We start from the raw sequence: 12764 nt of genomic DNA on the forward strand, positions 1-12764 counted from the left end.
CACAGTTTGTCACATCTCTTTCTATTTAACTTTTTTTTTTTTCTGTGAAAGGGCGGGATTTGAGTGTGTTTTCATTCATCTGACTTTAGTAAAACAGAAGTGGAAGGAGAAAACGCATGTTGTTCTAGGCTTCCTGTCTGAAGACATTTGGGCCTTTATTTGATTGCTTAAGTCAGGGGTTCCCAAAGGGAGGTTACAGATCAGTGAAGGCTTACCAGGCCATAATAAGAGGCTGGAAGATATATATTGCTAGGTTAATAGGTAGAATAGATAGATTTTTAAATTAAAATATTTCTGATAAAAGTATGTGAAGATTAATGATAATCTGAGCCTGTCTTTCAGTTTGTGGACACAGACATAAGAAAAATGCTTATAGGGGACAACAGTTTCTTAGGGAGCTATTGAAAATGTTTTAATTAATTCACAGTAAAATCACCTCACTGTATATAGACTATACATTTCAAGGCCCTCTTCTCTTCTCTTCTCTTCTCTTCTCTTCTCTTCTCTTCTCTTCTCTTCTCTTCTCTTCTCTTCTCTCTGAACATCACAATGCCTGAGCCATGACTGAGACCTTTCTCATCCTTTACCAGACAGAGACTGTTTCTAGGAGCTCATCGTGTGTGCTGATGGCCCGAGTCCTGGTAATTCTGCTCCATACCCAAAGAACTCTACCCCACTGTATTTGGGTAGATTGTGATTCTGTGTGGATCTGCTTCTTGCTAAAGTGAGAAGTGATTCATTGGGAAACTTCTGTAAAGCCTATTTTTATATATTTGAATCATCACATGTTCCTGGGAAGGTAAAGAGCAATGTTAGTAATGTATTTGCTCCTGCACAGCCCTGCCCATCCAGCATGTACACAAGAAATCAAAAGCAGAAAGCCTTGAAGACAAGGAGCCATTGGGATAAGAAAAACAGGTTAGGGCAAATCAGAGGCAAGGAGGCTACCCGAGATAAGAAGGCTCTGGAGGAAACTTCCCCTTAATCCCATGTCTGTAGTCCACAAAGAACTGAATGTTGTGTGGGGAGAGAAGCTATTGCGACCTACTGTTTTTTCCACAGACATCTATTGGCTGTGTAAGTAGAAACACAGTAGTGGGAAGCCAGATCGTCCCCTCTGAGAAGAGGTACACTTCCCAGATGAGGTAGTCAGCATACAGATTGATGCCAAACGCCAGAACAGAGCATGGTCCTATTGCCGCAGGCAGACGAAAAGGTGTATGCTGAGGCATACTTGTGCTCTCGAAGTTTAAGACCGTGGTCTAGTGTGGCAGGCCTGAACACAGTAATCTAACGTAGTTCCCATAGGACTGGAACAATTACCAAAGTTTTATAAAACTTGTATCAAACTTCAGCATAAGGCTCTGTAAATACCTAGAATTCCTACACAGAAGATCTACAGTCAGTATAAACTGCCCTAGTTTTTTCTTAAATAATGGGATCTTTATGTTTTGATGACCTCCTTGTTTCCTAAATTAGAGTTTTTAACAAGTGAATTTGGCAAGTTTTCTTCTTAATAACTGATGACAATTCCAAGGGGTATTGTGAAACTAACTTGGGATCTGCACAAAATACAAGTTAGTTTATTTCCAGTGTATTCCAGTTATGACATCTTCTTGGCTCAGTGATATCTAATGGTGCCAAGATAACTGCTAACATTTTTTGAATAATTGGATGATTTCACAATAGTATCTAAAGTAATCTGATTTTTCTTGGACAACTGCCCAAGGTTTTTCAACTGACAGAATAATGACCTAACTGCAGATGTAATGTATATTGCTTGGTTAGAAACTGTATTCAAAACCTTGCTAAACCCCCCTCCATCTCCAATTAGTTATGGAGTTTTTAGGAGACTGGGGAAATTGTGTTACACAGAGGGTAAGGTCCACCCCTTAGTAGAATTCATTTCTCCAGCAACTATAGGTCCCCAGGTATTTTTATTAGTCAAGGAAAAGTACTGTCAATCTGATCCAAAGATGAAGCAGAACTGATTTTCAGTGTAAGAGCCACAAGAATGTTAAACGAGTCAAGTCCTTTTGGCACTTCCACTTGGTAAACCATGCACTCTACCTTCTAAAATAAAACATGCAAGGTAACCACCATGGCAGTTTTTGCAGGGGCTACTAACATACTCTGCTGCACACTGATCTGGCTTGTCAGCTGTGCATGCCTGTTGTTAGACATCTAAACAAAGGTGGATCTCTGAAATGGCAAATGCCCACTCTTGTCATTCACGTTCTCCCATGCAGAACAGAGGCTGTTTGACTTAGGCATCTAAATCCAGATGTGGATGCCTAAATCTATTTTGTTATAGGAAGATGACTTTGAAAATTCTGGCCACAGCCTGAAAATCACTTCAGGATTTTTTTCTGTTTTAGGATTTTCAGGATTTTAGGGCTGAGAGGGGTTAAACCATCCAGCCCATAGAAGGATATTTCAGTTCCATCAGCTCATCAGGTACACACAAAAGGGAGATAACAAATCATGTGAGCTAGATGAACATTATTTAAAGCCAACAATAAATAATGGTGTAACCACTGGATATGTTTTAAAGGCCTCTATTTAATGTGGACAATGTAAAGAAAGCCTTAGGAAAAAGATCGGACCCTAAGATGTCATGCTCTGAAATAATTGTTTCAGTTACCTAACTACACATACACATTGTTTAGTAAATCAATCATCTTAAAATTCAAAGCATATGTTCATAATCTTACTCTTAATTTGGTTTGCTATTTAAAAAAACTCACCCAATGATCAAAATGTTTAAAATGCTTTTTAGGCACATTAATTGTATTTTGATTTTTATCTAAACACACCTTGACATAAATCAACATTAACGAAAATACCAACTAGCGCAGAAGAAACGTGTCATAGAAGATTTGTGGTAGTTTCTCTTCTGTGCACCACCAGCAGTTCCGACTGCAGAGGGGGCTACTAAGGTTGGGGGCAGTTCAGAACAGGGGATTACTTTACAGAGCTTTAAATGACATCTTTGCTTCCTCTAATCTAGAGATAATCATCATTATTTTCCATAATTCACATTTTGGTAAACTGAGAAGATTGTATAATTCCTTTTAGAAACATTACATGTACAGCTTCTTTGTTGATCTCTGCCAAAGTTCCCAAGAACATCCAAGAAGGAAAAGCATTTCATGGCTTATTATGATCACATCAGCAAAGTATTAGGGAAAGTGATTGTCTGATTTGGAAATTCAAAAATCCATGTGATTTAACCTAGGGCTTGGCACACCAGGATGCTGGAATTCTGAGGGCTGCAGCTTTCTACTAAATAAGACAATAGTTGCTAAAATGCTCTGCATTTTGAACAATCTCTTCCTAGCTGTTTATTTCCTAGCAAGCTACCAGCAGCATCCATTATGTACAGTAAAAAGTTTATAAAAAGAACTTCCAATTCTAAAACTAAACAAATCAGTTTTGCAATGTGATTAGGGTAAAGAAGTAAAGCATCCCATAGTTACTGGAGGAAAATATTTTCAGAGACTTCGTAGTGTTTTCTGGTTACATCAGAATATGTAAATAAAAGCTGTGAGCCAACATAAAATATTGAAACAAAAATGTTGCAATATGAAGGAAAAACTATTACATGAGATCACAGACACTATAATTATCAAATCGTATTTACAATTTGAATGTGCCAACTTCAGTTCTTGTTTCTCTAAAGCTATTAAAATTTCTGTGTCACAGGCACAGCTGCAAAACTCCAGCCCTTCATTGATTTCAGGAAAGTGAGATTTCAGCCGCTACATTAAACTGGATGTTTTACTCCATAACTCTGGAAATTAAATATATAGTCAATGCTCAACTTTCATGTTCATTTGGAAAGATATGCACAAGAGAAGTAGTATAAGAGCAGACCCTCTGGCATTTTTAGTGTCGGTGTGTCAGTCTTTCCATTCTAAATCTTTACTTTGAGGTGGTTTTTAGTATACTATAACATTTGGCAGAGAAGCTTTTAGCACCAGGGAGATTTTTTTTTTGAAATAAATAAATATAAACCTAATGTGACTGTTCTATGTTACTGGACACAGAAAAAGAAATGAAGTCTGTGGTTCCTACCTCCCCCAGGCTGATTGCCTTAAAAAGACCCCTGCTTTTATCGCGTTACAAATCTCTCTGGCCTTTCATGTGCGCTAAGATATGTGAGAGTTGGAGGCAACGGAAAAGGGTAAACGACAAGACTAAAAGTGAATTGCTTTTGTAATAAGCAGTGATTTCATATATTTGTAGTGAATAAATTAATGCACTTACTCAATGTGCATCCATGATTCGAAGTGAATCAACACTTGATAAGGGCCCAGAGTCAGTGTCTCATATCTGGGTTAGGCGCATGTTTTGGAAAGCCTGGGGAGCTTCAGCGGCCGTTGGGATGCCGTAGGGAGTGGCAGAGCAGAGCTCGCTGCAGGACCCAGCAGCTGCAGCTCATTCCGTTTTCCTTGGACCGTGCAGCTGCTGCCTTCACAAAATCGAGCCCAAGGGTGTGGTGTCCCAGGCGGTGGAAATCGCGGCCAGCCCACGTGCTCCCCCCACCAAACGAGGTCTTTTCGACACCTACTCAGCCTCGGCTGGAGCCCTCCCGGGTGGCCTCATGGCCAGGATCCTGCGTGCTCCTTGAGTCTGGGCTTGACTTCTGCTGGGGGACTGCCCGAAAAGATGCGCCAGCCAGCCGGCATCCAGCCACAGGGCGAGGTGGACCAGCTCATGGATGGAGCTGAAAACGAGCCCACAAAAAAGCACATAGCTGTCAGAGGAGTGGCTTGAGCCAGTCAACTATGTGCTGCATGACTGCTGCTGCCAACACCGGCGTTATGGTAGGAAATGGTAGCCGGGGCGAAGGGCAAGGAGGGAACCGTCCCTGTCGGCCACAGCACAACCCCGGGTCGGCTGGCTGAATGAGGGAACTCAGCCTGGGGTGTTTCTCAACCAAGCTTTCCTAGCTTCCCACAGACATCCTCAGGGAAGAAACTCAGTGTACTTTTGTCTGCATTAACTGCAAAAATCAATTTTTAAAGTCCACTGAAATAAGCATGTAACGAAGCACCAGCAGCATTTGTCTGGTTGAAGAAATCCAAAGACTAGATTTTTTGCTTTTAAACCTTTTTAATTGTTATGCCCAAGTTATTATATGACATAGCATGGTTAGGAGCTTGTCATAAACATACAAATAATGAGATATCCTGTAGCTAAATAGACAGCAACAATAAATTACTGTAATAAAAAATTACTTGTAATAAAAAATCAGCAATAAGGCCCAAGCTTACCACGGTCAAAGGAGTTTCGAATGCATTAGGGATCAGAAACTGAGTGCTGGGAAAACTGTTTAAACAGTTCGTGCCAAGGAGACCAGGGGAAAGTCCTTTCTACAGATTTATTTTTTCTCTTTACCTGATCAGCCAAATATGGAAACAGGATGGCCCACAAAAATGTATAAACAAGTTCCTCCAGTGTTTCTTCAAGAGCATACATAAATGTGACAGTTCAGGAAGAAGTATTGTAGGGAACCCAATACTCCAGCCTAAAAATACCCCAAGCCTACAATGCTTTTATTCCATTAAGACATACATTAAACTAACAATCTGAAAGAAAATAGTCATCTTTTCTCCATGTTTTTAGGCCAACACAAGGAAATGACAAGCTAACACGCTGTAATGGAGTTGGGGATACATGAAATTAAATACCAGTCTGGTTCCAGGAGAACCCAAACATCGTTCAGGCTTATGTACTCTTTAGGACTGGCAGATTTATTTTCAAAATCTCTGGAAAGGGAGTGGGAAATCTTTTCACCCTGGGCAAGCCACCCAGTAACATACACACAGATTTGTGCTATCATTGGTCTTATCATATGACCTTAGCCTATATCGGTTCTGGTCTTTCTTTGCCATTTTTGCTTACCTTTCTTGCTTACTTATCTCAAGTTATAGCTCAGGTGTTTCCCTGGGGCAGTTCTCATTCACTGGACAGGATCTCTAACTCTTGTTAAGCACTACTTAAACTGAAGGTAGGTGGCCATCGGCTGATACTTGAGCTGGTGCTGGACCTGGGGATGCTGCTTGCTCCAGCAGATTTCAGGCAGGTCACCTGCACTCCTGGTCAGATTAGGCTGCAGCTCTCTGCCCAGCTGGGATTGCTCACACTCCCACTAAGCTAACTGAAGTGATTTGAGATAACTGCTGGACACCCAGGGTACTGCTGCTACTGTCAGTTCCAGCTAGGAGGTTCCTGTGCTTATGAGGCTGGGTTTCTCACAAAAAGATCTTCTTCCTACCTGTGAATAATTCACACAGGTAGGAAGGTTCCTGTGAATAATTCACAGGTTCACCATGATCACTGTAAACATATTTTGCTCTCCTTAAGCTTGTGCCAAAGAGCTTAGGAAATAAATTTCAGGTTGGGTTGTTTTTTTTTTTCCACAAAGAGTAATTTCATTTGACTATTGGCTCTTCACTATTAATGGTATGTGATTAGTCACATATGTCTAACAACATTTTCCAGTTGACTGCCCAGATGCCCGAGAGCTTTAAAACAGGAGAAAAAGGAAGGATGATTATCAAATACTGAATAATCAACAAAAGTAGCATTCTTGAAAGAGTTTCTTATTGCTGAATATTAGAGTATATTAGAACATGTACTCTGTAAAACAAGACACTGTTTGTGCATCAGAACATATCTAAAGTTACCTTCCACTGTAAAAGAAGTTTAAGTTACAGCTGAAGTTACTTAAATTAATATTTTCATCATTTTACTCTAGGTGAAAATTGGATTGTGTATGTTTTATAACACACCAATAGCCGTGCTCTTTGTCTTTCAATCTGAGTGTGCACAGCCAATTTGGGTGTTCCCAATTTTGACTCAATGGCTTGCTCATGTTGATTATATAATGACACATATTTCCAAGTTGTGGCTGGGTGCAGGTGCTAAGATCAACTTCTTGGTGTTTTGATTCTTGGGAGGATCTTCAGAAAATGAAGCATCTGTGGTTACATTTATAACTATAAATCATGCAATGAGATCATCTTAAGTCTCGTTGTTTTCATAACAACAGCATGTAACATTTTAAAGCACATAGATTGTATACTGGAAAAAGCATTTAACAGGAAACATCTTAAGGTAAAGTGCCCTGAACATTTCTGAAGCACTAATTTTTATATACTTGGAGATAGTTTTAAAGTCCTCTCGCCTCTTTTTTTTAAGGCAACTCCTTCACAGATTGTTTCCAATACTTTTCAAAGAAAGTCTACAAACTGTACTGCAAACAAAGGCGATACCTAAACTATGCACTAATGGAAGAATCTTCATTTAACAAGTGAAGTTAAAGTGTGAAAAATCTGTAACCACTTTACTATTCTGTAATAAAAATCACCTTTTATTGGCATTACTACCTTTTTTTCTTATTAAGGAAGTGGCAGTTTGTACACAGTACTGTGTGCTCTACATGATACAAGTGGAAATAAGCTAGTGGCTAAATATTTGCTTATTACATTCTTCCCCTATATGCTATTCACTAAGTCATGCAACTTGCAGTTTTACATAGGAAGATGATCAATGATTAACCACAGGTTACATCAAATTCCCTGGACAATCCGACAGATATTTCTGCAAAAAGGCTAATGTTTATTAGAGGCGGGTACACGCACAAAGATTATGTCCTCTTTTTTAGGTGAATTCCTTCTGTGTTGAGCATATTGTTTTCTTCCATATTTTTTCTGTTCTACAGTATTTGGTAGATACTAGAAGAGAAAATTGGTAGTCCATATGTCAGACGAAAATATTCACAAAATCTTTTTAAAAGTAGAAATACATTATCATAAACCCCAAATATTTTCAGTCAAAATAATTAATTGTTTAGGCTTGCAGTAGCCTGAAAAATTTCTGATTTTCTTAAGGGTGGCAAATGTTTCCAAGATGCTTTGCTCATCCATACTATTTTCTATGAAAAACAAACAAACAAACAAACAAACAAGCAAACAACAGTTTTAATGAAAAATTCATGCCCTAGAGGGTATGAACAGCTGATAAAGGAGAAGGTGTACCTCTGCAGCATGATTCACCATGCCCAGACTCCTGTGGGCCAGGCAATGCTCACCTGGATTAAGTTTCTGTATGCAAGGACTGTTCTGCCATGAACCGTACTACTGGGAGGCATGGTGGTGGCGAGGGCAAAGCGGAAATGACAGAAACATCTTAGGATAACTTGGAGAGAAATAGGAGTCCAGCACAGGCAGGTGACAGTGTTGTGCAGAACCAAGCAGGAATTTACTCCATCATATGCCAGCTGGCTCCACTGTGCCACTTGGGTGGAAAAACTTAATGTGCTTCACATCATGAGGCAGGGAAAAGGCTGAGCCAGAAGGGAATACAGTCTCACAGAATTAGTCTCACCAGAGAACATCAGCCCTGCAGAGCTTCTTGAGGAGCTTGGCTCATCCATCCCTGAGAACATCCTCTCAGGGACTTCATTTGCCATTAAGGATGTGCATGCCAAAAATTTGTCACTGTGCATCTTTCAGCTACCTGAGCACAGTACCAGGCACTTCATGATCTGTCGACCACTTTCCCTTGCTGAATCGAGGAGCAAATCATCGTCATCTTCTTTTTGATGGAGTGATCTGTGGGAAAGCTGAAACTTGTGTTTGCTTAATTTCCTGGTCTGGGTGCATGCTTCACTTGCTGATGCCTGTCTACCTCTTTATACTGCTATACTGTACAATGTACTCCACAGAACGTTTCTTCCAAAACCCAGCTAAACCTTATTCTCTTAATTTTGGCTTCATTTAAAAGTCAAGGCAAAATGTAGAGTAGCAGGAACATTTTTACAGACTTTTATCATATGAAAATAAAACACCTTTCGTATACTGCCGTACGTGCACACACCTTTTAATATACCACACTAAAACACCTCTAATCTTATTCCTAAAGAGATCGCTCCACATCTGCTTTCATCACAGCAGTCTCCGTGCCACAACTGCAAATGAACTAGTGGATGGCAAAGGTGAAGCTGAAGTGAGTATGTTGCCTCCTCAGTGATTTCTACATTATTTATTCTGTCACGTCACTCCAAGGAGAGAAAGGCTGCTAAAAATACCTGGAGTTAAAAATAATAAGTGACAAATATAAATTCAAATCATTTTAGAGGCTACAGGAGGAAAGCGGGAAGTCACAAACTGTTGCGTACAGTTCTAGATATTTATCCAAAAGATTCACTGAGTCACAGTGTTAATGGACTTAAAAGATAGCTCATCACTTCCACACCACTGCTAGTGTGGAATTATTTCTTATATTACTTTCTCCAGTGCTTTAAACCACTCCTATATTAATATTTTCTATTTATACTTTTTTTCCTTAAGTGTGTTGCATTGATTTTGCATTTCAGCACACCACAAAGGCTCCTATCATCATTAGGGTATAAACTAAGCATGAAAAAAATCCCCATAATCCCAAGTTGAGAGGTTACAAAGTAAAGCCACAAAATGCCATGTAGAATTCTAAATATTTATCTGAGACGCACTGAGTCACAAAGTGACTTAACGCATTAAGGCACCTGTTAACTTCATGTGTGTGAGTAGTCCCCCTGAGTGTAAGGAGAATGCTCATCTTCGTTCTAGAAAGTGTTGGTGTTTAAAACAGTTTTCTGTTCTTTGCCATATGTCTAATCTCTCTTGCTCAGCAGCATCCTGAAATGGGAAATATATACAGGTAAACAGTCAAGACACAATGTTTTAAGAGAGCTTCAATGCTTCATTATAAATGTTTTCCAAAAAAACCAAACGCCCAAAAAACAGAAAAAAAAATCAGAAAGAAATTTCCTTCTCCCATACAGAGAGAAGTTCACCCTGAGTGGAAAGCTAGCACAAAAGTTGTGCCCTCCATGAATTCAATTTACATAAATGTGTCCATTACTTAAATGGAGTGTAATATTGGGGGATTTCACTTCTAAGGCAAACAGCATGCAGGTTTATCTATTCTTTCATGTAACAGTATAGATCATCTCATTGCACTGGATTCTGAAATCACACAAAACATCCTCCCTTCTGGCAATCAGGATCTACGGTCTCCTGTGGAATATCTGCATTTTCATATTATGAAACTGCTGCCATGGATTTACTAGTAAGCTTCAATTCTAACAATTTGTCTTATGAGTAGCATATTGAGAATAATAAGGATATGCACTCTATGCGGTGTTTTTAATGTTTACATTGAATGATTCCTAAAACAGTTGACAGGTTACTCAGCACCAACATAAATGTTAGGCCCAAAAGATGACTGAGTTTGTAGCCACAACTGATTAGTAAGATTCCAGAGAGACAAACAACCGTAGGAATATACCTGTGTGCCCACCCTAAAATTTTCAACTTGGAACAGCTCAAATTTTAACAGTGTTTTGCAGGAGGGCTCCTAAAATGCTCCTAAAGCTTCCTGTTGACAGCTCCAGCCTTTACCAGGGTGCGTTATACTCTTCCTGTGCTATTCTAAATAGAAACCACCATAGTTTGTCAAGACTAAACTTTTCATTTTAATTCACATTAAATCCGTATCTCTTTTTTTGACTAAAAGCATCAGGTTCATAATCTCACAGTGGCTAGTTGAACATCTGAGCTGATTTCCTGCAACGCCTAACTTAGTATAATTATGCAATTTATTTGAAGCTGATGTACAGTACACCAGATTTAGCTAATGAAAAATAGGATTGGCACTTTGCTGGAGTTTGGTTAGTCTATAATTTTCCCTGGTGTTTTAGCTTCCTCAAGCATAAAATTAGATTTTCCTTAGTTCTTCCATTTCTGTGCAAAGAATTAAGCCCCACAGAAATCACTGGAGGAACTCATGCCTTCCCCTAATGGAACAAGAGGCTCAGTCTATCAGAAAGGTGACTTTCACTTCGTTGTTCTCTTTAGAACTACTGGGAGAAGAGGCACGAGACTGAAGGACAAGCATGCAGTGTGCTTATCCAGGGAATAAGTGCACCTTTGAATGACCTAGTCTCTAGGTAAAACTTATGCTTGGAAAGATTATGCCATCTTCTTATGATGTGGAGGTGTCCCTGGCATGTGCATCTGTTGTAGAAGCTGGCAGAAGAGACTTGCAGGTGTGCATTTCTGCTGGAAACAGTTAAGTTATTTGGGAATGGAGCAGAGGAAGACCAGTAAAGAGGAAAGCTCAGGGTCTTCTCCTCTTTACTTATTCCCCTTTTCTGCAGTCCAAGGCCCTGTGAACAATGAAAGGGATATCCCATCTTCCTGGAAGGACTTCCCATCTTCTGTGGCTTGTCTTCCTGGAGAAGTCTCCAATGGTCAGCAAAGGTATGTGTACTTGCAGCTCACAGATGCACATCCTTGCACCTAGGATATATTTACGCATTGATGCCTCTTCTTGGGAACTGGTAGAATAATGTATATTTTTTGCTCCATTTTCTATGTATTCCTAAACACAGAAATATAAATTAGTGTGTGTAATGATTTGTGAACAGGTTGGAATGTTAATTCTCTTCTTTTATTCTGTTTTTTAAACCTAGATTAAAGAACAATGTGAAACAAAACAGAATAAGTAGCATTTACAAGACAACTGGGAAAATCTGTAAATACTAATAGGTTGGTGTACACATTGTCAAATACAGTCTACCATTTGGTCAATAGCTGCTGCTACTTAGTTTTAGCGATAGCACCTTTAAATCAATAGCTCCTTTTTAATATTTAATGTCCTTTTACCATTAGCCTGTTCTTGTGTCCCTTTTTTATTGCTAATCAAAGCTATTGGCAATGACCTTGACATTTTTCTAGGTTTTTAGTGGCTCAGGTTTCACTTAAATTAGAAAGCACAGGAAGAGCTTTTTGTTGATTTAAAATTCACCTACATTTTAAGAACTTTGATTGCACTTTGTTATTTCACCAGCCAGCAATTCTATCATTTTTATATGAAATATAAGGACTAAATTTAAATGCTTTGGACTTTTCTGTTTTCGTTCTATATAGTAGCCAGATACAATCAAAGTGACTTCTTACATATATATAATTATGTGTTATGGCTGCAGGATACCAAAAAATTTCAATCTTCCATTGTCATTATCCAGAGAAGCCATTGTCAGTTTGGGTTCCCAGTTTGGGTTTGTGGTTTGTTTGAAAGGATATTTGGGACATTTTCTTATTTCATGGTTATTGTGTAGCTGCGGTGGAAGGTATTCAAATTCAGTGATGAGATTTTCTGTGTTTTATTAAGTGTGGAACATACTTCTAGCTTAAAAATTCTTATTTGTACTAGTAGAGGTACTGCATAGTCAACTGCATCTCAAGCATTTCATTGTATATTCAGGACAGCATACAATAATATTCTCTGTGACAAAGAAAAGCACGCAGCATCCTATTATTTAAATTAGGCAGGTAAGAATAAGGAACAAGGTTTCAGAACTGAAATCACACAGCAATTAAATAAGCATTGATCCAGCACTGCTTTTTCACACAGACTGCTTTCCTGTTAATGGTGTTTTAGCAATTATCTTATCAGTTGCTACTAGCCCAATAGTGATTTACATAAATCTGCCTGTGTAGTTAGACTGGTGTTAGATTATATCCATTGAAATGAACATAGCAGTTATATTAAATAGCTCATTTACTTTTCAGTGAGTCACAGGAAATACTTAAACCAGTTTACTTTGTGCTAGCAAAAGCTTTGTACTAAAAGTTACCAAAAAAAAGTAGGATCTGATCCAAAGCTTGTTGAAGTCATTAAAATCTTTCCCCTAACTGCAGTCAGCC

The sequence above is a fragment of the Haliaeetus leucocephalus genome, unplaced genomic scaffold (genome assembly GCF_000737465.1).
Source record: "Haliaeetus leucocephalus isolate CR32 unplaced genomic scaffold, Haliaeetus_leucocephalus-4.0 Scaffold317, whole genome shotgun sequence".
In the NCBI taxonomy this organism is placed as follows: domain Eukaryota; kingdom Metazoa; phylum Chordata; class Aves; order Accipitriformes; family Accipitridae; genus Haliaeetus; species Haliaeetus leucocephalus.